Raw genomic sequence first — 23,386 nt, forward strand, 5'->3', positions numbered from 1 at the left:
TGATCAGAAAAGATAACTGGAATGATTTCAATTTTTTTGAATTTTCCAAGACCAGATTTATGGCCTAGGATGTGATCTATTCTGGAGAAGGTTCCGTGTGCACTTGAGAAAAAGGTGAAGTTGACTGTTTTGGGGTGAAATGTCCTATAGATATCAGTTAGGTCTAGGTGGACCATTGTGTCATTTAAGGTTTGTGTTTCCTTATTAATTTTCTGTTTAGTTGATCTGTCCAGAGTTGTGAGTGGGGTATTAAAGTCTCCCACTATTACTGTGTTACTATTAATTTCCTCTTTCATACTCGTTAGCATTTGCCGTACGTATTGCAGTGCTCCTATGTTAGGTACATATATATTTATAATTGTTATATCCTCTTCTTGGATTGATCCTTTGATCATTAAGTAGTGTCCTTCTTTGTCTCTTTTCACATCCTTTATTTGAAAGTCTATTTTATCTCATATGAGTATTGCGACTCCTGCTTTCTTTGTTCTCCGTTTGCGTGAAATATTTTTTCCAGCCCTTCACTTTTAGTCTGTATGTGTCTCGTGTTTTGAGGTGGGTCTCTTGTAGGCAGCATATATAGGGGTCTTGTTTTTGTGTCCATTCAGCCAATCTTTGTCTTTTGGTTGGGGCATTCAACCCATTTACATTTAAGGTAATTATTGATAGGTGTGGTCCCGTTGCCATTTACTTTGTTGTTTTGGGTTCGAACGTTTAATACAACGCTTTCTGCATTGTCCTGTCTGAGAAGATCTTTTAGCAATTTTGTTGAAGAGGCTGGTTTGGTGGTGGTGAAGTTCTCTCAGCTTTTTTGCTTGGGTCTGTAAAGCTTTTGAATTCTCCCTTGCATATTCTGAATGGAGATCCTTGCTGGGGTACAGTAATCTAGGGTTGTAGGTTATTTCTCTTTCATTAGCTGTTCAGTACGTCCGCCATTCCCTTCTGGCCTGGAGGTTTTCTATTGATAGATCAGCTGTTATCCTTATGGGAATCCCTTTGTGTGTTATTTGTTGTTTTTCCCTTGCTGCTTTTAATATTTGTTCTTTGTGTTTGATCTTTGTTAGTTTGATTAATATGTGTCTTGGGGTGTTTCGCCTTGGGTTTATCCTGTTTGGGACTCTCTGGGTTTCTTGGACTTGGGTGGCTATTTCCTTCCCCATTTTAGGGAAGTTTTCAGCTATTATCTCCTCGAGTATTTTCTCATGGCCTTTCTTTTGTCTTCTTCTTCTGGGACTCCTATGATTCGGATGTTGGGGCGTTTCACATTGTCCCAGAGGTCCCTGAGGTTGTCCTCATTTCTTTTGATCCTTTTTTCTTTTTTCCCTGCTCTGTTCCAATTTATTTCCGTCCATTTTATCTTCTAACCGTCACTTATCCTATCTTCTGCCTCCGTTATTCTACTCTTGGTTCCCTCCAAAGTGTTTTTGATCTCATTCATTGCATTATTCATTTTTAATTGACTCTTTTTTATTTCTTCTAGGTCTTTATTAAACATTTCTTGCATCTTTTCAATCTTTGTCTCCAGGCTATTTATCTGTAACTCCATTTTGTTTTCAAGATTTTGGATCATTTTTATTATCATTATTCTAAATTCTTTTTCAGGTAGATTCCCTATCTCCTCCTCTTTTGTTTGACTTGGTGGGCATTTTTCATGTTCCTTTACCTGTTGGGTATTTCTCTGCCTTTTCATCTTGTTTAGATTGCTGTGTCTGGAGTGGCCTTTCTGTATTCTGGAGGTCTGTGATTCCTTTTTATTGTGGAGGTTTTACCCAGTGGGTGGGGTTGGACGTTTGGCTTGTCAAGGTTTCCTGGTTAGGGAGGCTTGCGTCGGTGTTCTGGTGCGTGGAACTTGATTTCTTCTCTCTGAAGTGCAATGGAGTGCCCAGTGATGAGTTTTGAGATGGGTCTATGTGTTAGGTGTGTCCTTGGGCAGCCTGTATGTTGACGTTCAGGGCTATGTCCCTGCGTTGCTGGAGAATTTGCATGGTATGTCTTGCTCTGGAACTTATTGGCTCTTGGGTGGTGGTTGGTTTCAGTGTAGGTATGGAGGCTTTTGGACGGTCTCTTATTACTTAAAGTTTCATGTAGTCAGGAGTTTTCTGGTGTTTTCGGGTTTTGGGCTTAAGTCTCCTGCCTCTGGGTTTCAGTTTTATTCTTCCAGTAGTCTCAAGACTTCTCCAACTATACAGCACTGCTAATAAAACTTCTAGGTTAATGGCGAAAGATTCTCCCCCGTGAGGGACACCCAGAGAGGTTCACAGAGTTACATGAAGAAGAGGAGAGGGAGGAGGGAGATAGTGTTGAGCAGGAGGAGAAAAAGCGGGACTCAAGAAGAGAGAGATCGATCTATGCAGTTGTCTGTTCCAAGAGTGTTCTCCATAGCCCAGTGACCCACAAAGATTCACAGAATTGGATTGGGAAGAGAAGGGGAAAGGAGGAAATAGAGGTGTTCTGAGGTAGAAAACAGAGAGTCAAGATTGGGAGAGAATAATCAACACACTCCTGTATAAAAATGGGAACTGAATACTGGATTCTTAAATGCCCACAATTTATATCATATACTGAAAAACAAAGATTTAAAAATCTAGAGTAGAGGTTAGACTCTTAAACATACTATATTAAAGGCAAAAACCAAAACACACACACACAAAATTTTAGAAATATATATGAAGTTCGGTTTAAAAATAGGGCTTCTCTCTTTTTTTTTTTGTAAGGTTATAGTGTAATGAAAATGAAAATTAAGGAGTAGTAGAGGAGTAATAGAGGACTTTAAAAGGAAATAAGAGAAAGAGAAAAATAGAAAATAGATGAGAAAAAGAAAAAAAAAGAAAGAAAAAAAAAACACAAGTCAAAAAAATAAAAAAAAGTTTTTTTTTCCCTAATTAAGAAAATCGTAAAAATCTGTGAAAATGAAAGTTAAGGAGTAATGGGGGAGTAATAGGGAATTTTAAAAGAAAATAAAAGAGAAAACATAAAAAAGAGAAAAAATTTTTTTTTCTTTACTCAAAAAAAAAAAAAAAAAAAAGTAAAAATATATCTAGGAGTTTCTCTGGAGCTGTTGTGGTCAGTGTGGGTTCGGTTCAGTTTCAGATAGCTCCTCGTTCCAGCTTACACTTCTTGATATCTACAGGCCCCTTCTGATGTAGTCGGTGTTATCTACAGGGATTTTAATCTGTTGCACCGGTCCCTTCTGAAGCGGTTCCCTTTGTTTGTTTGGCTTGGGTTTGCCGGTCTCTTCCGCGCCTAGTTTCCGCCCTGACACAGGCGGGCGGAGGTGGTCTTTTATTCAGGTTGCTAGTTCCGTCGCGCTGCGGGGAGGGGCTGGCGCTGTTCCCCCTCCCCCCCCCCTCGGGTGTTCCACAAAAGCGCAGAACACAAAGCGGCGCCTGCGTTTTGTGCCTTCCCCGTCAGAGCGGTTCAGGCAGCCAGGGGCTTGACGGGCGATCTCTCCCCGGGTGCGGCGCGTCTTCTGCCCTGCGCGTCCCCAGCCCCAGACCCCGCCCGCGCCGGTCGGGTGCCTGCGCCCTGTGTCTCGCTGTGACCCTCCCGGCGGATGTCGACCATCCAGAATCTCAGGAGGTCTTTGATTAGAAACTGGAGGCCTGTTTGCAGTGTGGTAGGGGATGCGGTCTTTGGGGCCGAGCCTGCCCCTTCCCCTCCCCCCTGCCTCCTGCCTCCGGCGGGGCTGGGCCAGTCCGCAGCCTGCGAGCTCTTCTCTGGACATTCTCGGTCCCTTTGTTCTGCGAACGGCCGGCAGTGTGTTCGGGCCAGTTAATTTTCTCTCTCTCTTTTGCTGTCCCACAGTTTAAGTTGGTAACTCACAAAAGCTCCCTCCGATTGTCCTCAGGGCACTCAGGCCCGGTCCTTACCCTTAAGCAATGCCACCCGCTCCTCTCCGTTCTGCCCCCACTTGCTGGTGGCGGATGCGGGCGTCTGGGGTACTTTTCCGCTGGGAGTTGCTTTTAGGCACGTAATCTGTGAGTTTTATTTATTGTTCCCCTCCCAGTCAGGTTGCCCTCGGAGGTTCAAAAACTTCCCCCAGACCCGCCAGTGCGAGGGTTTCCCGGTGCTTGAAAACTTCCTCTATTAAGAGTCCCTTCCCAGGATGGATCTCCGTCCTTAGCTCCCCTGTCTCCCCTTTTATCTTTTATATTTTGTCCTACCTCCTTTCGAAGACAATGGGTTGCTTTTCTGGGCGCCTGATGACCTCAGCTAGCGATCAGAAGTTGTTTTGTGAAGATTGCTCTGCGTTCAGTTATTCTTTTGATGAATTTGTAGGAGAGAAAGTGGTCTCCCCATCCTGTTCTTCCGCCATCTTGGCTCCTCGCATCATTTGTTTTTATAAGATACTGAGTTCTTTATATATTCTAGATACAAGTCTCCCATCAGGTAAGTGACTTCCTAAACATTTCTCACATTCTGTGGGTTGTCTTTTTACTTTCTTGATGTTATTCTTTGAAGCATACAATTTAAAATTTTTGATGAGTTTATTTACCTTTTGCTTTTGTTACTTCTGTTTTTGGTATTTTATTTAAGAAACCATTTCCCAAACCAAAGTCATAAGATTTATCTCTATGTTTTCTTCTAAAAATTTTGCAGTTTTAACTCTTTTATTTAGACTTTGATCCCTTTTGAGTTAATTTATATATATATAGTGAGGTAGAGGTTCAGTGCCACTCTTTCATATATGGCTCTCCAGTTGTCCTAGTATCATTTGTTGTAAAGTTGTCCTTGGATCATTCTTTTCCCATGGAATGGTTTTAGAATACTTGTCCAAAATCGATTGACCATAAAGATAAGCACTTTTGTTTGGATTGTCCATTCTATTCCATTGATCTGTATTTCTATCATTATACCAGTACTTATTTGATTTGTTTTATTTATTTTTGAGGCACATGTTCCCCTTTCCCCCATCAGTTAAACTTAGGACATTTCACAGTTGGTGGCATCTTAAATTGCATCAAAGCTTGCAGACTGGGCAGTAGTGGTTTGGGAAAGGATGCTGGAGTCTGGAGTGGAGCTCTGTTAACTCTTAGGAACTGAATGGATAGGAGATGGTGGTGAGGATAGTGAGAAAGGTGGTAAGTTGGCTGCTTCCTTAGTGTTTAGCAGCAAACTTGAAGCAGGAGTCAAAAATAGTCTCGCTTTACGTAATTTCAGAGCTGAGTACTAATGGTTCCAGTTTCTTTTTCTGGATTCTTTTAAGAAATACTGCATCACTGAATGCTACTGATGGCACAGAGAATAGCACTGTGGAAAAATAGGGACATTGACCATTCTTAGTTAAAAATATTGACAGAAGTCCTATTCTGAATGCGAGGAAGTTTTAGGGAAACCTTGAACAATTAATTTTGCTTATTTTCCTTTTTATGAATATGTGAGTGATAAATGAAAAATGTAAATCTACAAAAGCTCCTATAATAAGTCTAAGATAAATGCAAAGTTGTAAAGTTTTATATCTTATTTGACTGCATTTGATTAGTGCTACCTGAAATATTGGTGTCTTAGGCTGGAAATACTGTTATATTCTGCTTTGAGCTCTACCACCTCAGAGGGAGTTGGGTCCTTTCCCAGAGTTTGTTCTATGAGTTGACCTTTTTGGTTTCCACTTCCTGCAGTCACTGTATGTCCATCTGTTTTCTAGCCACTGTGATTTTATTCTTCTTTCCCTTTCTCTTGGTCTTGTATCATTATTGTAGTGGCATTTTGAGTGAGAGCAGAGGTTAACATGTATGTTCAACCCAGTAGGGATATTCGGTCACCCAAGGTATGTTTACAGAAAATGACTTTGAGAAAAGCTGCAAAAAATAGTACAGAGTTCTATTTATCTCCCTGCTTGTTTAACTTTAACATTTTATATACCCATAGTACAATTATCAAGAGAAGGAAATTAACATTGCTAAAATATTATTAACCAAACTACAGACCTTAATTCAAACTACAGATCACCTTTTTCCACTGGTGGTCTGTTTCTATTCCAGGATACTATGCAGGATCCCATGTTGAATTTACTTGTTATTTCTCCTTAGTCTCATCTAGTCTGTAACAGTTTCTTAATCTTAACTTTCATGACACTTTTGAGGAGTACTGATCAGTTATTTTGCAGAATGTCCTTCAATCTTTTTGAATAAGATCATACATTTCTGGCAAGGTTACTAAAAAATGATGATGCATCCTTTCTATGATGATGCAGTGTATCGTGAATTTCCTAATGTTAATATGTCTTGTTACATGTGGCTCAGATCATGAACTCCTTATTGCAAAATTCAGACTTAAATTGAAGAAAGTTGGGAAAACCACTAGGGCATTCAGGTATGACCTAAATCAAATCCCTTATGTTTATACAGTGGAGGTGACGAAAAGATTCAAGGGATTGTATCTGGTAGACAGAGTGCCTAAAGAACTATGGATGGAGGTTCACAACATTTTGCAGGAGATGGTGACTAAAACCATCCCCAAGAAAAAGAAGTGCAATAAGGCAAGATGGTTATCTGAGGAGGCATTACAAATAGCTGAGAAAAGAAGAGATGCGAAAGGCAAAGGAAAAAGGGAAAGATAAACGCAATTGAAAGCAGAGTTCCAGAGAATAGCAAGGAAAGATAAGTTAATCATATTTAGGAAATTTAATACTGATACAGTACTTTGTCTCAAGCCTATATCCCAGTTTCATCACTTGTTCCTAAAATATTATTTGTAGGAATCTTTTTGTTCTTTCCTGATACAGAATCCAACCCAGGATCACAAGTTGAATTTATCATGGCTTCTTAGTCTCCTTGACCTGAAATAGTTCCTGTAAGCTTTGTCTTTTGTGACACTGACATTCTGAGCAATGACATTTCATGACTCTGTCTTGTAGAATGTACCACATTGGGGTTTGGTTGGTGGCTTCTCTCGTTTAGATGAAGATCATGCATTTTTGTCTGGTTACTGCATCAGTGGCGTGCTCTTCTCAGGTAATGAATGCATGGGGGCATAAGATGTCTCGTTGCCCTTCATTGGGGATTTAAATTTTAATCATTTGTTTTAAGTATCATCTTAAGTCTGAAGTGTTTTTAGGTATAGAGTATTAGAGTGATCAATACAATGGAGCCTCTTACAGTGGCTAAATCCAGTGTTTAGGTTGAAAAATTATGATCAAAAAGGCTTTCAAAATCATTCAGATTGACACAAGTGTGCATGCTCAGTTGCTTCAGTCACATCTGACTCTTTCTGACACTATGGACTGTAGCCTGCCAGGCTCATCTGTCCTCTAAAACTGTTTTAACTTTTTTGCTTGAGTCAGTTTCTACCTTTGAAATGTTAATATATGATTTGTTGAAGTTCTTCATGCAAGCATTTTTTCCTTTAAAATTTTTGTATGGTAGTAAAATATACACAAAATATATTGTTTTAACCATTTTAAGCGTACATTTCAGTACATGAAGTACATTTTCAAAGTTGTGTAACTGTCACCTCTGTCCATTTCCAGAACTTTTTCTTCATCCCAAACAGAAACTGAGTACTCACTAAGCAATAACCCTCCATTGCCCCTCTACCCCCAGCTCCTGGTAACCTCATTTTATATGCCATAAAAATGGTGTTTTAGAATAAACACCAACTTCCTGTGTTATCTGGGAAAAAAATCACTCGACTTTTGCTCCCAAGTCAGAACTATGATAAAAATTTACTTGCCATATAATGTAGGGCAATTTCTGAATTTTGCCCTGAGTTACTATATAGTAGCTCTAAAACCTGGTAAGGGAAGCAGTTCTGTTGTGAAAGGTAACAGAAATAGTCACTAGTTTGATAATCTGTACCTCTGGGGTTGGGTGTTTTAGATGGGGTAAAGGCATGATGAGGTGAAATTACTCCTGGTGGCAGACCAGAGTTTATATTCTCTCCTTTGTTTTCCATCTTGGCTATTTACCAGTTGGATGTAGTCATTCTTATCATCCATGCTTTTGTACATGCCTTGATATATATTTCAATTTGAATATAAATTCTAACAGTGTTAGAGACCCAGGGTTCATGAAAACTTTTTACCACTGTGGTCTTTGTGTGTCCCTATTCCCTTGTCTGTAAAGTGAACATAACAAAGTTAACTTCTCTCCAAAGGGTGTTTGGAGACAAAACTGTGAAACACTTTGCAGAGTAGAAAGGTCTCCTCATTTTTAGTAACTAGTCATCAGTGTTCTTTGAGGGCTCACCCACTCCCAATCATTCTTCTAACCTTATTAGGAATATTTATAGAACTACTTTTAATAGCAGCACAGGATATAGGTAGAACAGCCAAATGGCCTGGCTTGCTGGAGCTGATGAAAGTATAGATTTGAAAATATTCAAACAATAACATTGCCCAGGCGAGCCACCTAGTCCTTTGCTGTATGGTGTTGGGTGTCTCATTTTCTTTAGCAAATTTGACAAGACCTTGAGACTTAGCAGATTCCTTTCTTCAGTTGGGCTGTAGATGGACAAGAGACTCCTGGGCTAGCCTATGAGTGTCCTGCTCTTGAGAGATTAGCAACTTGATAGGCTGCATAACCCATAAATAGTTAGGTGCCTGCCAAATCATGGATAGGATTTCTCTGGAGGTTCACACAGAGAGGATTCCTAGAGGTGAGAGATCATTCGTCTGAAGAGTTGGCAGTTACTCTAGGGTGCTACTCCAGCTTTCCTGCTCCTGGGAGACCTTCATTTAAATGGGGTAGTTCCTCACTGTTGAGGTGAATAGGCCAGAAGTCAGGTGACCCATTTCCTGCTATAATGAACTTTTGCCTGAGGATTGGAGGTAAGTGACTCTGGGCTCCTGAGCCAGCTACAAGGACTCTTGTTCACTTTCTGGAAGAATGGTCAGGTGACGTCAGTGTTACTTTTCTGATGGTACCAGAACCTATGCAAGAAATGAAGAGTGTCTGTTTCGGTTCTGTATTGCCACCTAAAAACCCACCCCAGAACTTCATGGTTTATAATGATAACCATTCTCACAGTTTTGTTGGTGGTTGGGGATTTTGGAAGGTGTCAGCTGGCCAGATCGTTTCTGATCTTAAATTGTATTGGTTGGGCAGTTGGAACTGGAGGGTCCCCTCTCAAAATGGCCTCTTTACTCTTCAGTTCAGTCGCTCAGTCGTGTCCGACTCTTTGCGACCCCATGAATTGCAGAACGCCAGGCCTCCCTGTCCATCACCAACTCCCGGAGTTTACTCAGACTCATGTCCATTGAGCCAGTGATGCAATCCAGCCATCTCACCGTCTATCGTCCCCTTCTCCTCCTGCCCCCAATCCCTCCCAGCATCAGGGTCTTTTCCAGTGAGTCAACTCTTCACATGAGGTGGCCAAAGTATTGGAGTTTCAGCTTCAACATCAGTCCTTCCAATGAACACCCAGGACTGATCTGCTTTAGGTTGGATCTCCTTGCAGTCCAAGGGACTCTCAAGAGTCTTCTCCAACACCACAGTTCAAAAGCATCAATTTTTCGGCGCTCAGCTTTCTTCACAGTCCAACTCTCACATCCATACATGACCACTGGTCTTAGGAATGTCCTATTGGTGTCCGTGCCCAATCTCTTTTGCTGCTGTATTTCATTGTCTGAGGATGAAATACAACATGACTTAGGCTTTTCACATCATAGAGTGCCCTGGATACTTGTGTTCCTTTTCTTTGAGGATTTATGTATCCATTTATTCATTTGTTTATGGCCGCACTTGATCTTTGTTGCTGCATGTGGGCTTTCTTTATTTGTGATGCACAGGCTTCTCATTGTCGTGGCTTCTCTTGTGGAGCACGAGCTCTAGGGTGCGCAGGCTCAGTAGTTGTGGCACATGGGTTTAGTTGCCCTGTGACATGTGGGATCTTCTCAGACCAGGGATTGAACCCATTGGCAGGTGGATTCTTAAGTAGTGAACCACCAGGGAAGACCTACTTGTGCCTCTTATAGGTGGTGATTAAATGAAAGCCTTGAATTTTCAATTCAGTGAAATATTGGCAAACAGATTTGGTACTGGGGTTGTGATAGTTATCCTTTTATTTTGTCATAACCCAATCAGGGTAGAAACCTGAAGGAGAGAAGAAACACTTCATTGCCTCTGCTCTTTCCACGGATGATGGGTTATCCAAATAGCAGGAGATTCTGCTTTTGGCTTGTTTTGGATTACTGAGCACTGTCCTTCAGAAAAAATTTCCTAATGTTCTGTTGGCCATCTGGCGTGAGCACAGAACCTTTTACTCAATAAAAGTAAGCTGATAATAATGACCAGTTGAACCATCTTGATAATAAATGTATTTGTACAGCTTTTCTAATCCCAGGTTATTGAAACTCTGTCAGCCTTGGCTGGTATCCATGCTCTCTCTGTGCCCTCGTGTCTCCTTTTTTTCTCGAGTCACTCCTGCTGAGTGAGCACTGGAGCATGAGGAGAAGGAGCAGCAACACCACCGGGGCATAGGGTGGGTGAGGAGAAGGCCTGGCTTCAGGTGCAGTTATCTCAGTTTTGGGGCAGACATGGTCACTGCATCCTCACCACCATTTTACACATAAAGAAGATGAGGTATATATATATATAAAAAGATGAGGTGTATAAAAAGATAAAGTGGCTTTTCTTACTGGCTGCGTCTGATTTTCTCCCCTCTTCACACTAGTACCGATTGATAACACAGAACAGATGTGCCTTGGACAAGAGAAAAATAGGCGAGCTGGATTTTTTTATGATGCTGTGTTTATTATTTGTAGCCCTGGATCTTTAAAGCAGGAAAAGCAGTGTTGATGCTAACTAGAAATTTTGTACCATTTAATATGTAACATGTGAGGCAAAATTATGAGGAAAGGTGAGAAAGCCAGGGGGCTCCCAGTTTCTGACTTCTTACCTTCTATGGCATAAATTAATAAATGGTCCTTTTTTAATGCAGTAAAAAGGAAATTGTTGATAAGCTTCAGAGTGCTGTTTATATTGCAGACAAAATGCTAAATTTACCGAGTGTTGCAAGCACATCATAGTCAGGGTTTTGAGTGTCCATAAGCCATTCTCTAGAATTATTTTGGATGCACCGATTACAGGTTTTCCCCCATATCATGTATGTACGTAGCACTGCCAGACTCTTTACAGGGTGTCAAATATGTGGGAGGATTTAAACGAATTCTCTTAAATGCTCCATGGGATAAGATGATCCAATGGGAACTGAATGTTTTCAATTAGGACGTTTCCATGGATACCATTAAGACTGCCAAAATTCATAGCCACAGGAGATTTTACTTGTTTCAATATTGATTAAGAAATCTGAGAACAATCTCATGGAGTGTAGAAGGTAGGTGGAGGGTAAATTCTGGGGGTAGTATAAAATTTGCCTTCTCTCCTATGGTTAAAGGCTAGTCCAGATAAAATTCTAGGCAGTCAGCCAAGTCTAGCAATAGGATTTATGTTGAGAGAATGTCCAGAATAAAAGTGAACTTGAAAAAAAAAAAAAAGTGAACTTGGCTGGCTTCTTTTATCCCAGATGATGCTATTTATTTATTTATTAATGTTCACTTTCTTGTGTGCTGGGTACAAGGCACTGGCAGTATTAAAAAAAAAAAGACAAAAACCACAACCTTTGTTTCGGTGTCTTTTATAATAAGGAAAACATTCTAAATGAGGTTTGCAGACATCTTAAAATTTGCACCTGTATGGGAAGAATTCACATCTTAGGTTATTATGCTCATTTTAAAGCATGCATTCTTTGCACAGGTTCTCAGATCTCGAAGAATCTGCAGATAGAATTCAAGGGGACCCTGACCTTGAATGGATAAAAAAGTAGCTTTTCATTTTGACTAACAATGGATATTTAGTATTTCAATTAATTAATTAATGCAGGCAACAAATTACCTGTAACTTTGTACAGGTACAAATTACCTGTAACTTTGTACAAATTACCTGTAACTTTGTACAGGTACAAATTACCTGTAACTTTGTACAAATTACCTGTACCTGACCACCTGTAACTTTGTCATCAATAAATCAGTTTCATATTGCATTATAGCTGTTGCAGATATCTTGAAATATCATTTCTGCTGGTCATGACCTCAAAATTTTGGCAGGTTTTAGAGTTTTCGGTACTTCATGATACTTAATGCCATAATAAAAGAGTATATATATATTACTATATTACTCATTTCTATAGTATTTTAATAAATATCTTAATATAATTGACTTCCATTGTAATCCTGTGTTTTATTTTTGTATTTAAAAGCATCACTCCTAAAATAGATCCAAAAAGTTTCACCAGACTGCCAAAGGGTCCATGGCACAAAAAGTGAAGAACTTCTTTTCTAATAAAAGTGCAGATTACTGGAGTTATCTTATTTATCTTCTGACCAAAATTTAAGAAAGCAGCTTCTTAAGTGCTTTTCATCAAACATCTTTTCAAACAAATGAGGGTTAAAAGGGAATTGTTTTCTGTTGGCTTATGTGCAGGCCCTGCAAAGTACTTTGCAGTCACCTTTGACTTTCATTTGAGAATTCGTCTTCAGGGAATAAGTTATTATTTTGGACAGAAGTTTAAGAAGAAAAGGTTTTCTGGTCTTTGATGGGCTGCATTACAGTAGAACACTGTTAAATTCATGGGAGGGGAGATAAGTTTACAGTTCAGTTTCTTGTGGATTGTGTGAAAGGGACTGCCTTATAAAAGAAAAAAAATTTTGTGAGTGAAATTTCAATTTCAGTTTTATTCTCCATCAGGTTTGTGAATCTGAGTTGTCCACCATGTATTTCCAGATTACATTTTCTCCTTCTCCCTGTAGGGAAGCAGCTTTTCAAAGTGTGTCCAAGCCCTGTACCTGGGAACTATGATTATCCCCATCTGTTGGCAAAAATTGTAATCATGTTTATTTTATAGAGATCTGGAAAAAAGAGATAACAGCAATGAAAAACAAAGCAAAAAGTCAAACATATTTCTGTTCTGGCAAACTTTATTTTAAATGAAGTTCACAATCTGATTAACTCTTACAAATTTTATTTATTTATTTTTGGCTGCACTGGGTCTTCGTTGATGCTCACAGGCTTTCTCTAGTTGTGGTGAACAGGGGCTACTCTCTAGATGCAGTGTGCAGGCTTCTCATTGTGTCATCTGTATATCTGAGGTTGTTGATATTTCTCCCGGCAGTCTTGATTCCAGCCTGTGGTTCATCCAGCCTGGCATTTCGGTGGCTTCTCTTGCTGTGGAGCACAGGCTCTACATGCAAGGGCTTCAGTAGTTGTTGCACTTGAGCTTAGTTGCCCCTCGGCATGTGGAATCTTGCTGGACTAGGAATCGAACCTGTGTCCCCTGCATTGGCAGTCAGACTCTCAACCACTGGACCACTAGGGAAGTCCTCTGGCAGACTTTTTTTGGGTAATAATTTTATTACATATGAGTCACATACCATACAAGTCACTAATTTAAAGTGTACACTTCAGTGGTTTTTACTGTATGCACAGGATTGTGCTACCAGGACCACAATAAAATTTAGATAATTTTCATTACTCTCAGTTAGAAACCCCATCCTTTCTAGCAATCTTCCATCCTAGCCCTGGGCACCCAGTAATCTACTTTCTGTCCCTATAGATTTGTCCACTGTAGACATTTCATATAAATGGGATCATACAATATGTGGTCTTTTGTGTCTGGCTTCTTTGACTTCACCAAATGTTTTTAAGGTTCATCCACTGAATGTTTTTAAGGCTATAGCGTGTATCAGTATTTCATTCATTTTCTTGGTGAAATAATATTCCACCTTATGGATACATACCACATTTTGTTCTATTGAATATTTGAATTGTTTCCACTTTTTGGCTTTTATGTATAATGCTGCTATGAACATTCATGTATAGGTTTTTTTTCTTTTTTTTCATTTATTTATAGTAGTTGGAGGCTAATTACTTTACAATATTGTAGTGGTTTTTGCCATACATTGATATGAATCAGCCCTGGATTTACATGTGTCCCCCATTCTGTATAGGTTTTTATATGGGCATTTGTTTTAAATTCTCTTGGTTATATACTTACAAGTAGTATCAAATATATTTTTAAAAAATAAAAAATGAATTAAGTGTTACAGAATATCTGAAGCACTTTTAGAAATTGTTCACTTCCATAGAGCACAATTTGAAAACCAGTGTCAAAGTGGAGAGAATGTTGATTTTTTTGTGTGCATGTTGGGTAGATTTGGGTTGACTCTTGGTAGACTGTGGTGAGTTTTGTCAAGTTAGCTGTGAATACCTTTCTTCTTGTATAAGGTGTTAGTACCTCAGGATGTTTTAGGGATTGATAGACTGCATAATTGCTTACAGATGTTCAGTGTCCCTTTCTTTATATCATCTTTTGCCATGGGTTTACTTTGGCCAGTAGCCTGTGAGGGGCTGTTGGATCATAGAAAAAGCAAGAGAGTTCCAGGAAAACATCTACTTCTGCTTCATTGACTATGCTGAAGCCTTTGACGGTGTGGATCATAACAAACTGTGGAAAATTCTTCAAGAGATGGGAATACCAGACCACTTTACTTGCCTCCTGAGAAATCTGTATGCAGGTCATGAAGCAAGTTAGAACTGGAAATGGAGCAACAGACTGGTTCCAAATCGGGAAAGAAGTACATCAAAGCTGTATATTGTCACCCTGCTTATTTAACTTATATGTAGAGTACATCATGCAAAATGCCAGACTGGATGAAGCACAAGCTGGAATCAAGATTGCTGGAAGAAATATCAATAACCTCAGATACGCAGATGACACCACCCTTATGGCAGAAAGTGAAGAAGAACTAAAGAGCCTCTTGATGAAAGTGAAAGAAGAGAGTGAAAAAATTGGCTTAAAGCTAAGATCATGGCATCTGGTCCCATCACTTCACAGCAAATAGATGGGGAAACAATGGAAACAGTGACAGACTTTATTTTATTTTATTTTTTTGGCTCCAAAGTCACTGTAGATGGTGACTGGAGCCATGAAATTAAAGATGCTTGCTCCTTGGAAGAAAAGCTCTGACTAACCTAGATAGTGTATTAAAAAACAGAGACATTACTTTGCTGACAAAGGTTGGTATAGTCAAAGCTATGGTTTTTCCAGTAGTCATGTATGGATGTGAGAGTTGGACTATAAAGAAAGCTGAGCGCAGAAGAATTGATGCTTTCGAACTGTGGTGCTGGAGAAGACTCTAGAGAGTCCCCTGGACAGCAAGGAGATCAAACCGGTCAATTCTAACGGAAATCAACTCTGAATATTCATTGAAAGGACTGATGCTGAAGGTGAAACTCCAATACTTTGGCCACCTGATGCAAAGAGCTGACTCATTGGAAAATACCCTGATGTTGGAAAAGATTAAAGGCAGAAGGAGAAGGGGACGACAGAGGATGGCATCACCGACTTGATGGACATGAATTTGAGCAAACTCTGGGAGATAGTAAAGGACATGGAAGCCTGGTATGCTGCGGTCTGTGGGGTCATAAAGAGTCAGACACGACTTAGCAACTGAACAACAACTGTGAGGGGTGGTGATGTGTGCCTTTTTCCAGGCAAAAGCATGTAGTTTGCCATGCCTCTTTTGCCTTCTGCCATGATAACTGGCGAGGTTCTAAGCAGACACAAGATGACAATACTGTTGGGCAGAGAGAGCCAGCCCCAGTACTGAATAGACTTTGTAGCATGAGCAGGGAAAGCCAATGTCAGTTTAAACCTTTAAGATTTGGTGATTATTCGATACTTTAACACACTGGTCCTCAGATAAGACATGTTTTTGTATTCCCCACATTGAGACATGTGGCAATGTCTGCTGACAGTGGTTTGTTGTCACAACTGGGGAAGGTGCCACTGGCATATAGTGGGTAGATGCTGCTAGACATCCTTGAATGCACAGGATAGCTCCCACAACAAAGAATGATCTGGTCCCATGATGTCAGTGGTGCTGAAGTTGAGAAACCCTGCTTTTGTGTAACCTAGTTTACCTGGATTAATGCAGGGGTGTTGAGAAAATATTAAATGAATTAAATTTTATAAAACACTTAGCACATAGGGTGACCCCCTTGTTTTTGCAATTATGTGTCAGGCCCTGGGGATGGCTTTAAAGTCTTCCCTTGCATCCATGGGAAAGGAGAGTCTTTTTCCAACTTTCCTAGGGTTCAGTAGTTCTATTTAATTGAAGTTTTGTTCATCAATTGTCTCAGTTTTAGTAGAATCATTTACCCCTTAAAATAGTGAGGGAACTAACACTAAATGCTTGTTTAGTCCACGCTTTTTATACAGACAGTTGACTCTTGAACAACATGTAGGTTCAGTGTGTTGACCCTCCACATCGTGGATAATCACATATGAAATCCTCCGAATCTGTAGTTCCTCATCCAGGGATTCAACTAGCAATGGATCATGCAGTACTTTAGTATTTACTGTTGAACAAAAGTCCATGCATAAATGGACCTGCACGGTTGAAACCCATGTTGTTCAAGGAGCAACTATGCTTTGATTTTTTGCAAATAATCTGTGAGGTGGATATACTCATCTCCTTTTTGTTTTAGATGAAGAAATTGAGGCACTGGAATTATGTAATTTGATGAAGAATATACAGGGTTGTAGGTGGTGGGGCTAGGATTTGACCCAAATATGTTTGCCTGTAGAATCCTGTTCTTTTCCACACTACCATACTACCTCTTTAGCATTGATTTAAACATAAAGAAAGGCAAGGGAAACCCAAGTGATAACAGTTATGTGTTGTATTAGTTATCTATTGCTGTGTAAGACAAGTTGTCTCAAATCTTAGCCCTTTGAAACAGCAGACATTATCTCATACAGTTTCTGATAATAAGTAGTCCAAGAAAAGCTAAGCTGAGTGGTTCTTGTTCAGGATCTCTCTTGAGGTTTTAGTCAAGTTGTCATCCAGGGCTGCTATCATCTGAAGGCTTGATTAGATGGCGCATTTGCTTCTATGATGATTCACTCACATGGCTGTTGGCACGAGGCCTCATTTTGTCATCACATGGGCCTCTCCTTAGGGCTGCTTGAGGGTCTTCGGGACATGGCAACTAGCCTCCCGCAGTGTGAGGAATCTGAGAGAGACAGCAAGAGAGAAGTTACTGTATCTTTTATGTCATTGTCTCAGAAGTCACATATCATCACTTCACTTGGTCACACAGACAACTGTGATACAATGTGGAAAAAGGTGTTACAAGGGCATTATGAGTACTAGTAGGTGGATATCATTGGTACCATCTTAGAGGCTGGTTGCCACATAAGGTCCTTATATCCCATAGTTGCAAAATTATAAATTGTATTTACTTTTCATATTCCAAATGTTCAAATCAGAGTTTCATGTTTTAAAATACCCAAACCAGGGTCCCATGTTGAACTCGAGTTGGAAGAGGCGAGTCTGGCCTCAAAATGGAGGGTCATGATCCCAAGGAACTAGAGCAGTTGAGAAAGCTGTTTATCGGTGGTCTGAGCTTTGAAACTACAGATGATAGCTTAAGAGAACATTTTGAGAAATGGGCACACTTACAGATTGTGTGGTGATGAGAGACCCCCAAACAAAATGTTCCAGGGGCTTTGGTTTTGTGACTCACTCTTGTGTTGAAGAAGTGGATGCAGCAATGTGTGCTCGACCACACAAGGTTGATGGGTGTGTAGTGGAACCAAAGAGAGCTGTTTCTAGAGAGGATTCTGTAAAGCCTGGTGCCCATCTAACAGTGAAGAAAATTTTTGTTGGTGGTATTAAAGAAGATACAGAAGAATATAATTTGAGAGAGTACTTTGAAAAGTATGGCAAGATTGAAACCATAGAAGTTATGGAAGACAGGCAGAGTGGAAAAAAGAGAGGATTTGCTTTTGTAACTTTTGATGATCATGATACAGTTGATAGAATTGTTGTTCAGAAATACCACACTATTAATGGGCATAATTGTGAAGTGAAAAAGGCCCTTTGTAAACAAGAGATGCAATCTGCTGGATCACAAAGAGGTCATGGAGGTGGATCCGGCAACTTTATGTGTCGTGGAGGAAACTTTGGAGGTGGTGGAGGTAACTTTGGCCGTGGTGGAAACTTTGGTGGAAGAGGAGGCTATGGTGGTGGAGGTGGTGGCAGCTGAGGGAGTTATGGAGGAGGTGATGGTGGATACAATGGATTTGGAGGTGATGGTGGCAACTATGGCGGTGGTCCTGGTTATAGTAGTAGAGGAGGTTACAGTGGTGGTGGACCAGGATCTGGAAACCAAGGTAGTGGATATGGTGGCGGTGGTGGAGGATATGATGGCTACAATGAAGGAGGAAATTTTGGAGGTAACTATGGTGGTGGTGGAAACTATAATGATTTTGGAAATTATAGTGGACAACAGCAATCAAATTATGGACCCATGAAAGGGGGTAGTTTTGGTGGAAGAAGCTCGGGCAGTCCCTATGGTGGTGGTTATGGATCTGGTGGTGGAAGTGGTGGATATGGTAGCAGAAGGTTCTAAAAACTCAGAAGAGAAGGGCTACAGTTCTTAGCAGGAGAGCGAGCAAGGAGTTGTCAGGAAAGCTGCAGGTTACTTTGAGACAGTCGCCCCAAATGCGTTAGAGGAACTGTAAAGATTTGCCACAGAAGGAACGATGATCCATAGTCAGAAAAGTTACTGCAGCTTAAACAGGAAACCCTTCTTGTTCAGAACTGTCATAGCCAGTTTGCAAAAAGTACAGCTATTGATTAATGCAATGTAGTGTCAATTAGATGTACATTCCTGAGGTCTTTTATCTGTTGTAGCTTTGTCTTTTTCCTTTCATTACATCAGGTATATTGCCCTGTAAATAGTGGTAGTGGTACCCGGAATAAAAAATTAAGGAATTTTTAACTTTTCAAAAATAAATAAAATACCCAAACCATTCACAATGTAAGTGAAAATATAAATTTGCTTTTATAAACATTGGTGAATGGACACAATCAAATACTTAATATAAAAGCTATGTTGCAAATATTTCATTTGCGGGACTTGTATTTTAGTAGGCTGAAATAGCAGAGGTCTCTTGAGTCCTGAGAAGTTTGAACTGCTGGTGCTTTCTTTTCTTTCCTGGAAAACTACCCTCTACTAAACTGGGAATTCTTCATTTTTCAAAGCCCTTCTAACATCTGGATGTTCTTATTGCTGATTTGATGTGCTGAAATTGACAGCCCAAGTATAAATGATAGATACAAAGACTGGGTGGTTTTCATGGAGGTTTCTTAGAGGAGCCTTTCTTTTCTTCATCCAGCTATTCCTGGGAAGCATCCCCTTCCAGTTAATATATGTGCATACTCAGTCGCTTCAGTCCTGTCCGACTCTTTGCAACTCCATGGACTGTAGCCCTCCAGGCTCCTCTGTCCATGGGATTCTCCAGGCAAGAATACTAAAGTGGGTAGCCATTCCCTTCTCCAGGGGATCTTCCCGACCGGGGATCCCTCAGTTAATACTTGGTGCCCATCAATTCAGGTGGCTCCTGGAAAGATTTGTTTAGATAGATTCAGAACTGAGTTTTTCTAGATGTCTTAAAGGTTAAAATGGGTTTCCCTGAAACTTGAGGATGTTAATGGGTACTCTTCCTGAACCAGTTATCTGAGCTTTTATTATACTTGGTTTGAGCTTTGGGAATTAAGAAAGGGCCTTAACTGGGTACAGAGCTATATGGATTTACTTTATTTAATTGTATGACTGTATTTAATTGTATGAAATCAAAAACATTTCCACCTCAGGAATCAACCCATTACTTTCAACCACTGTTGATTGCATTGGGTTAGAGCTTCTTGCTTCCTTAAGTTATTTTCCTTTTTCTTTCAAAATTGGGTTCAGTTGAATGTGACTAATTCTACATGGAGGCTGGCTCCCTTACTTTAGTTCTTGACTCCTACTGTCCCAATATTATGCTTCATTTATACAGTGATAGCTTTTCTTTACTTTATCTGTTGATGCCCTATGCAATATAGGAAGATTGAAAAAAAGATCTGTATTTGAAGAACACTTGAAAAAGTGAAGAGTGTTGTGAGAAGCAGCTTTGATTTTAATTTTCACTGTAACCAGAACAGGTGGCCACCTGATGGGCATACCTGCGTTTTCATTGCACACTGCTCAGTGTGGGTAGCCAGGTCAGTCAAGGTTAGATTGGTCCCCAAATACCTCTACTGGCTCTAAGTGTAGTTCTGGAAACCTTACCATAATTATTAGAGGTTATAAGAAAAAAAATCATCTGCATACGTGGTAGCAGAAGAGTGAAGTAGTCTAATATATGAAAGTTGGAAAGCTGGAGGTTTCAATAATTTTAAGATATTCCTTATTAATTTTAAGAATTCTCTGATTGTTATAAATGCATGACAGATGCTATTTTCTGATCCTGAGATTTTGTGGGCAGTCATTTTGAAAAGGGGCCTGAATGAGAATAAAAATTATGAAAATCTATTTAAAAAACTGATTATGCTGTGATTCATTATAGACATTTTATGTAGCTTATATGTTATGTTTTTACCTTTGGGACTAGCATTCCTATGAGTTGATTTTTACTTTAGACTTTCTAATGTGTGTCAGCTATGTCAGTTCACGAGCATGTTTTCATCTGTGCATCATGTTATATTGGGACTTGGATGGAATGTAAATCTTTTATTGGCCTAAATCTGAGTCTAATCCTCTGCATGGCTTTGGTAGAAAATCAATTTCCTCTGTTCTGTCAAGATTTTTCAGGTCAGTGCTCTTTGGAAGTTTCCCAGTTCTCTTAGATTAAAATAGATTTTTGTTTCTGTACTACATATTGGTATCCTTTAGTAGGACGGTGGTATCTATAAAGTGAGAAGACAGAGCTTGAGAAGATATCCACAAGTTCTTCTCTTTCAGTTAACTTTTTGACACACTGCACCTTTAAGGAGCCAAGGAGTTTGTGTTCTCTCAGGCATCATTTGGGAAGCAATGGTGACACCGGTAGGGGAGATGGTATGTACTTGGTTACCTGCTCACTAGGATGCTAGAAGTGAATGGAAAAGAGTAGGACTGGTTCTGCCACGCTCAGTCCATTTCACCTGTGTGGGACCATTGGAGCTGGAAGTAGGGTTACCAAGTTGGACTTTCAGTTTTAGCACTGAACATCCTACATCCTGGGAACCCCTCAGTTCAGTTCATCTCAGTCCAGTCACTCAGTCGTGTCTGACTCTTTGCAACCCCATGGACTGCAGCACGCCAGGCTTCCCTGTCCATTGCGAAGTTCCAGAGATTGCTCAGACTCATGTCCATTGAGTCGGTGATGCCATCCAGCCATCTCATGCTCTGTTGTCGTCTTCTCCTGCCCTCAATTTTTCCCAGTATCAGGGTCTTTTCCAGTGAGTCAGTTCTTCGAATCAGGTGGCCACAGTTTTGGAGTTTTAGCTTCAGCATCAGTCCTTCCAATGAATATTCAGGACTGATTTCCTTTAGGATGGACTGGTTGGATCTCCTTGCTGTCCAGGGGACACTCAAGAGTCTTCTCTCCAACACCACAGTTCAAAAGCATCAATTCTTTGTGCTCAGCTTTCTTTATAGTCCAACTCTCACATCCATACATGACCACTGGAAAAACCACAGCTTTGACTAGTTGGAACTTTGTCGGCAAAGTAATGTCTCTGCTTTTTAATATTCTGTCTAGGTTGGCCATAGCTTTTCTTCCAGGGAGCAAGCATCTTTTAATTTCATGGCTGCACTCACTATCTGCAGTGATTTAGAGCCCAAGAAAATAGTCTGTCACTGTTTCCATTGTTTCCCCATCTATTTGCCATGGAGTGATGGGACTGGATGCCATGATCTTAGGTTTTTAAATGTTGAGTTTTAAGCCACCTTTTTCACGCTCCTCTTTGACCTTCATTAAGAGGCTCTTTAGTTCCTCTTCACTTTCTGCCATAAGGGTGGTGTCATCTGTGTATCTGAGGTTATTGATATTTCTCCTGGCAATCTTGATTCCAGCTTGAGCTTCATCTAGCCCGGCATTTCACATGATGTACTCTGCATATAAGTTAAATAAGCAGGGTGACACTATACAGCTTTGATGTACTTCTTTCCCAATTTGGAACCCCTCAGTCTCAGGCAAACCAGGATGGTTGGTTGGGTCATCCTAGCAGTGAATAGCATGAGGATGGATGGTTAGACACTAGTGAATCCCCCTTGTGGATATTTTAGCTATTTAGTGATGTTAGCAGGTAAGTGATTCTGCTTTAATTTTCCTGAAAAACATAAAATGAGACTCCATGGAGGTTTTTCTACCTTTTGAACCTAAGAGGGTGTGTTTTTGTTTGTGTGCTCAGTTGTTTCTGACTCTTTGCAACCCTTGGACCGTAGCCCGCCAAGCTCCTCTCTCCATAGGATTTTCCAGGCAAAAATACTAGAGTGGGTTGCCATTTTCTCCTCCAGGGGATCTTCCTGACCCAGGGATCAAACTCATATCTCTTGCATTGCAGGTACATTCTTTACCGTTGAGCAGTGGAGAAAGCCCCCTAGGAGGATGTGTTTGCGGGATGTTATTAATATTGTCTTCTTCCTGGACAATTCAAGGCTCTTTAACTCCACTTATCCTATCTCCCAACTTATTTTTACCTTATATTTTGGTATTATATGTGCTGTGCTGTGCTTAGTTGCTTAGTCGCTTAGTCATGTCCAACTCTGTGACCCCATGCACTGTAGCCCACCAGGGTCATCTGTCCATGGGGATTCTCCAGGCAAGAATACTTGAGTGGGTTACCATGCCCTCCTCCAGGGGGTCTTCCCAACTCAGGGATCGAACCTAAGTCTCTCGCATTGCTGGAAGATTCTTTACCATCTGAGCCACCAGGGAAGTCCAAGACTTCTGGAGTGGGTAGCCTGTCCCTTCTCCAGGGTATCTTCCTGACTTAGGAATCAAACCAGGTTCTCTGCATTGCAGGTGAATTCTTCACCAGCTGAGCTACCATATGTATATTTAAATTTTTTTAGTTTTGGTTGTGCTGGGTCTTGGTTGCTGCACACAGGCTTTCTCTAGTTGCAGTGAGTGGGAGCTACTCTCTAGTTGTGGTATGAGGGCTTCTTATTCTGGTGGCTTCTCTTGTTGCAGAGCACAGGCTCTAGGGGCATGGGCTTCAGTTAGTTAGGGTGCATGGGCTCAGTAGTTGCGGATGTCTCAGGCTCACTCGTTGTGGTGCACAGGTTTAGTTGCTCTGTGGGGCATGTGGGATCTTCCTGGATCAGGGATTGAACCAACGTCTCCTGCATTGCAAGTGAAAGTCGCTCAGTCGTGTCCAACTCTTTGTGACCCCATGGACTCTACAGTCCATGGAGTTCTCCAGGCTAGAATACTGAAGTGGGTAGCCTTTCCCTTCTCCAGGGGGTCTTCCCAACCCAGGGATCGAACTCAGGTCTCCTGCATTGCAGGCAGATTCTTTACCAGCTGAGCCATAAGGGAAGCCCCATTATATATATGTGTGTATATATATATATAT

General features: G+C 40.5%; 1 protein-coding gene, 1 long non-coding RNA gene and 1 pseudogene across 4 annotated transcripts in view; 2 read left to right on the forward strand and 1 right to left on the reverse strand.

Annotated features, from left to right (window-relative positions):
• LOC122435309 overlaps positions 1 to 3,286 on the reverse strand; it is a 19,125-nt gene extending 15,839 nt beyond the window's left edge. The window contains exon 1 of the long non-coding RNA XR_006267632.1: positions 3,158 to 3,286. This is a non-coding gene — a long non-coding RNA (uncharacterized LOC122435309). The remainder of the gene's footprint in view (positions 1 to 3,157) is intronic.
• REPS2 (RALBP1 associated Eps domain containing 2) overlaps positions 1 to 23,386 on the forward strand; it is a 258,187-nt gene that overhangs the window by 16,966 nt on the left and 217,835 nt on the right. The window lies entirely within an intron of this gene.
• On the forward strand, positions 17,341 to 18,460 carry LOC122435308 (annotated as a pseudogene).

The sequence above is a fragment of the Cervus canadensis genome, chromosome X (assembly GCF_019320065.1).
Source record: "Cervus canadensis isolate Bull #8, Minnesota chromosome X, ASM1932006v1, whole genome shotgun sequence".
Classification (NCBI taxonomy): Eukaryota; Metazoa; Chordata; class Mammalia; order Artiodactyla; family Cervidae; genus Cervus; species Cervus canadensis.